Genomic DNA, 5823 nt, shown 5'->3' on the forward strand with positions numbered 1-5823 from the left:
AAACAATACACTTAAGATACATGTAAATAACTGAGAAACAACTCAATAGATCATAACTATACATAAAACTCCATTAAATGGTGTTCATATATAAAGAGAAAATGTTGGGCATGAATGGTGGATCACAGCTAGAGTTCTTCTCAATAGTTTGGACATACAACCAACCATCAACCCTAGAGAAGGAAAGAAAGAAGGAAGAAAGATATAGGAGAAGAAAGAAATCTCGGATCTGATCCAGAAGTGACACATGTCAACTTGAATATCCATCCCCTACTATGAAGCCTCTCTTTTCTCTCTACAATCAAAATCTTAATGGAGTCTTGTTGTGGTATTCACAACACACACCCCATTCCTTGCCAAGAATGGGGACCCCCTATTTTTTTCAAATCCCAAACTCACAATTCGAGAGTCAGGAGAAGAAAAATTTGTTTTGAAAGTTAGTCTTAGAGTTGAAAATTCAAAAAAAAAAAATCATAAAAGAGAATTTTTTTTTTTAATTCATTCACCCCCTCTCCCGCATGTGCGTGCATCGAGGCATGGCACACTTTACATTTTGTGTAAGAGGGAGAGAGGGCTATAGAACCCTCCCTCCCCCTTATTTTATTTTTATTTTTATGGGAGAACAAAGGAGGGAGTAGGTAACATAATCAGATGGTGTCCACATCTAGATTAGTAGCAAAACTAGTTGTTTACAAGTTCCAAGGTATAACCCCAAAATCAAGGTTACTCAATGAGTACGTTGAGATCAAAGATATTGACCTCAAACACACAGACTTAGGAGAATCCCTGAGAGTATGCAACAATCTGACATAAAGGTCAACCTTGGTGTCTGCATAGATCTAATCCAAATTAGTAAATGCAGCATCACATCCTGTGTTGGTATAGTTAGCTAAGTTGATCATGACCCTATCTCGACATTTTGTTCTTGATGAGAGGGTAGTTAAAAGTGTCACTGGAGAAGTGGTCTTAGATTTGCGACCTGACAATATTGATAGGGTCTTTCATCTACCTAGAGTCAATCAATTCATTTGACTCTCCTATGAAGCAACTAAGAGATGGTATAAAGATCACCACCAGGAGGCCATCGACATCATACATTTCTTATACTTCATTCAGAAGGCACCTCAGAGAAAGATAATCAACAAAGTGGATATGACATGGGGATATATGAAGGATGACATTGGATACTCAATCATTCTCCTAAGCAGAGTCATGGGCTTACCTACAGGAGGCCATCTCGCTCCATTTATGGTGAACTTCATTAAGACCATCAAGCATGCAAAGATACCACTAGATTGGGCCACCACGCTAAGCTAGAATTTATGTGACCAACTAAGGATGATAAAGGACAAGAAGAAGTTCTATATGACTTCTTATGTGGTGTACTTGTGGCAAGGGCAACCAACTATCCTAAGTTGTACAAGAAGGGTAGTATGCAAGACCCTAATGCATGGCCATACATAGTCTATCCTTGGTTGGTGAAGAAGAAGCTCTTGCCACAAAGCAAAGAGTATAGGATTGTAAATGATGCCTTCATCTTTGCCGTCATTCAATTCATAGAGGGAGACTATGGGAAGAGATTGTTCGAGAAAGCCAAGGCACAGATCACAGCTCTCAGAGCATATTTCATCTAATTTAGGACATTTACATACTTTCAGGTAGGTGGTGCATCTATCAATCTGAAGAAACTCCCAAGGTACCTAATTGACAAGTTGGTCCTAATGGAAATATCCTGGCAGATTGAGTTAGCTTATGAGAGGATCAAAAGATAATGGATTGGCCTTTTGTAGTAGGAGCATATCAGGTGAAGAGAAAGTAGGATATCCCAACTTTTGAGTGGGAATGGGAGAATTACCCTCTTGAAGAGTATAACTCTCCTCGGCCATTCTTTGACAATGTTGGTAAAGTGGAAAACCTGGCAGGAAAGGAGTTCTATCATGAGGATACCATTGAAGATCATTGGATGAATGCTACAAATGACTACAATGTTAGCATCATAGACTATTGTAGGATGACTTTATTATATCTAGCAGAAAAGGCTCTCCATTTGACCATCCTTGATGAGATAAGGCTATAGGACTCCAAGGAATTACTGGATCCCCTATTCAATATAGATAAAGTTGGTGAGAGACCCATTTTGAATGCAAAAGTTGATAGAGAGGAAGGAGATGATATTAATCATCGAGCGAGACATTTCATTTGAATGAAAAAGAGTTGAATTAAGAAACCCTTTCCACTTGATCCAATTCTAGATACAGTGATCTTCCATGCACATGCTCACCCAAAAAGGGGTAAAGGACAGAAAGTCACAGTTCATATCTTTGTGCTCCAGTCTCCTATCAGACTTGAAATAGTCTACTAGGTAGGATACTACCACCCTTTGGAGAGGAAGGGAAAGAGGAAGAGAGCCTCTCCTCAGAGGATTTAGATGGAGCATGTTGAAGAACAAGTCTCCTCCTAGCAACAGGAATTGAGTCTGAAAGATCCCTAGGAAGGTGGAGCTTCTCATATCCAAGTTGAATTCCCATTGCCTCTTGTTTTGTCAAGTCAATAAGAAGAGGGAGAAATTCCAGAGACCTCTATTCCTTTAGTGCACGAAGAGCCCGCTTCTCCTATGGTTCTGCAAAAACAAAAGAGGATCAAGGTTAGAATGAACAAGAGGCAAAGAGTCCATAAAATATTAGTGCCTAATACATCTATTTCTGAGACCATTCCAGAGGAAGAATCAAATGAGGAAGAAATGGAATCAAATGAGGAGGAAGAACAAGTACCCTTACAAAGGAGAACTTGGTTGGAAAAAGCCACAGAATTGGAGAGAAGGAAGAGTGCCATGAGTACCCTACCACCCACCCAAGTAGAACCTATAGAACTCTCTTCTTCGAAAGATGAAGTGCAGCGATGGGTGAATGAGAAAAGGGAGCAAGGTGAAGATGTTCTCTCCATCCTAGATTTTGATTTCATGCCTATGGGTATAGAGTTAGTTGGAGATAAGATCAAAGACACCCCTACAGGTGAACTTCAATAGCAAGACTGGACGTAGATGCCACCAGAAACACAACGTCCTCATTTCACTCCTCCATCTCCACCATAGGTCACGATGGTAGATAAGGGTTCAATCAATCCACCTTCAAATTTAGAAGAGGAACCATCATTACAAGAGCAACTAGAACCAAGGGTTACCGATGAGCCATCAAAAGAGGCACAGATAGTAGAATGTGTACAATAACCTTCTCAGGAAGTTGAGGATCAAACTATAGGATCTACAGAGACTGAGACTACAAAAGAAGAGTCCTCATAGTAGGAGACTCTAAACAAGAGTGATAAAGGGAAGGAGGTAGTTGAACACATTCCTTTATCATCTAGAGCCAAGGTTGTAGAGAGACATATCTCAAGGTGGTTTTGAAAAGAAATAATGAGAAGTGCCAAGCATCAATTCCATGTTTTAGAGAATGACATTTGTGACATTGCAGAGATTTTGAACAAGCTTGAGTCTCCATTACATGATGAAACGCCCTTTGCATTCATCACTTCCATATGAAATCAAGACTTATTTACACAAGTGGCTCACCCTCCTGAAGGTACAGATGCAGAATCTATTAGTCTTGAGGACTATGAAGTGAAAGATATTATGTTGGGAAATCCTACATGGAATACATCTCGAGAGATGATGACTATGGGATTCAAAGAGGTTCTCAGGAACATAGAATAGGACGAGATTGAAATTAGAACACTTTGTAGGCAAGTTGAGATCCTAAAAGGATATCTAGCTGAAGTTATTGGTCCTCTTGATCCCGAATGCCCTGAGGAGACCTTGAAAACCATTCTTAAAGAAGGGGAAGGTGTACGGCTCAATCTATTTTTGAAAGCTTGTCAGGAATGGCAGGATAGCCTTGAGGATAAAGGTGTAACTATATCACAGGAAGTTTGAAGTTGTTGCATGCTACGCAAGAGAATGTGAATAAGATCATGGCAACTTTGAGGTAGGACTTCAGTATCATGGATGAGGTACGGGTATGAAGCAAAGATTTGCAAACTCTACAAGCCATAAAAGGGAAATGGTACTTCATTCTAATTGATGTATATACTAGAGAAGAATTAGACATGATAGATGATTGGATAGAGAAGATTTATGATGGAAATAAAGTGATGGAAACATTGCATGATGAGATACATAGGCTCAAGGACTAAGCTCAAGATCAAATTTTGGAAGCAGAAAAGTTGTACAGTGATGCATGCTTGGATATCTTTGAAGATGAAGAATGAGAGAATCTATTTCTAGTTGAGGTAGTCATGGAAAATATTAGGAAGACTTTAGAGGAAGCATCCAATGATGAAGACATCAGACAAGCCTTTAGGAAAGAGGAAGCATTGTTAGAGTTGGACACCAAACTCAAAGAGTTTGCAAAGACTCGAATTGAGGTGGACAACTATAGGCAGAAGGTTAAGGATAAGTATAAGGCTTTGGATCTTCTAGATGCTGCTAATATTATATAGATGATAGAGAAATTCAAGGGCAAACATCCAAACATATCTTTAGGATGAAGATGAACAAAATCCAGATGGTAGAATTTCAATTTTGACACTTAGTAAAATTTTGAGATTTTGACTTAGTCGAGGTCTGCAAGTCTGCAGGTTCGTAGTTCCACATTTTCATGTAGCTCTACAGGTTCACATCTTCACAGCTCCAAAATTTAGAGGTGCACTGACAGTTGACTGCCAGTTCCAAAAATAGCACTTTCCATGCATTGGGAATGCATTTTGATGGCAAGTTAACTCCAACACATCCCTAGTGAAGGGCTAGCTTCTATTTTTGGCACCTCCATGCACTTCCACTTCAACCGATGGCTTCCTCCTACTTTCTCTCTCATGCTTTCATTTTTTTTGACATGTAAAAGGCTCATGTATGCAATTAATGAATAAAATATGAATGTAGTCCTTCTAAGCACCAGTTAGATTGTTAATTTGTATTTATTTAGTTTGTTTTAATGTTTTAAAAGCATTTTATTGCATGAAGATATCTCTCATTCTCAACAAAAATTAAGGAGAATATTTCTTATAAATACCCCATTGTAAAATGTTACAAAGGATGTCGTTATTATGCAATAAAAGTATGCTTTTGGTGCTCTCATTTGGAGTGTAGTTATTCTTGCCTGGATGTGTCATAATTTTCTAAATTTTATTCATGAGATTGTGATTGAGCCAAAGGTTTATTGTGTTGTTTCTGGTTGTGTGATCTTTTAGTTCAAGTGTTTGCTATAGATATAGGAATTCTATTGACATAACAAGCTTGAGAAGAGATCACCCAATTGTTTCTACATAGCTTTTAGTCTCACATGAGTACACTTTTTGTGGCCTTATGATTTGATGAAGAGTGAAACATCATTCGATTATTAAAGTTTCTCACCGATGATTGCATCAATGATTCTAGGAAGCGATGCTCCTATTTTCATTGCTTTCCTACCAATTTCTTCAAAGGTTTAACTCGTATCATGTTGTGTTTTGTAGCTTATGTCCGTTTAGAAATTTCAATTTAAGTCATTTGATTTCATGTTATTTGCTTTCAATTTTTTTATTTTCTTTGCTAACCCCTTGTTAGAATAGGAATGCATTTTAGTTGCATTGGTAGTTGCATGCATTGAAAAATAGAAAATACAAAAATATTGTTCTTTTGGTGTGATATTTTGAGACAACGAACAAATTTAATTTGATTTTGAGATAAAAGAGTTTTTAGAACCAGCAAAGGCCTCCTTGTGAACATTCACATTTATCTTCTCCTGAGCAAATTTTGGTACGTCGCAAGACAAATACTGAACCTTGGAGTGG

This window comes from Cupressus sempervirens, chromosome 4 (assembly GCF_028749045.1).
Source record: "Cupressus sempervirens isolate cs-2001-9-10 chromosome 4, ASM2874904v1, whole genome shotgun sequence".
Classification (NCBI taxonomy): domain Eukaryota; kingdom Viridiplantae; phylum Streptophyta; class Pinopsida; order Cupressales; family Cupressaceae; genus Cupressus; species Cupressus sempervirens.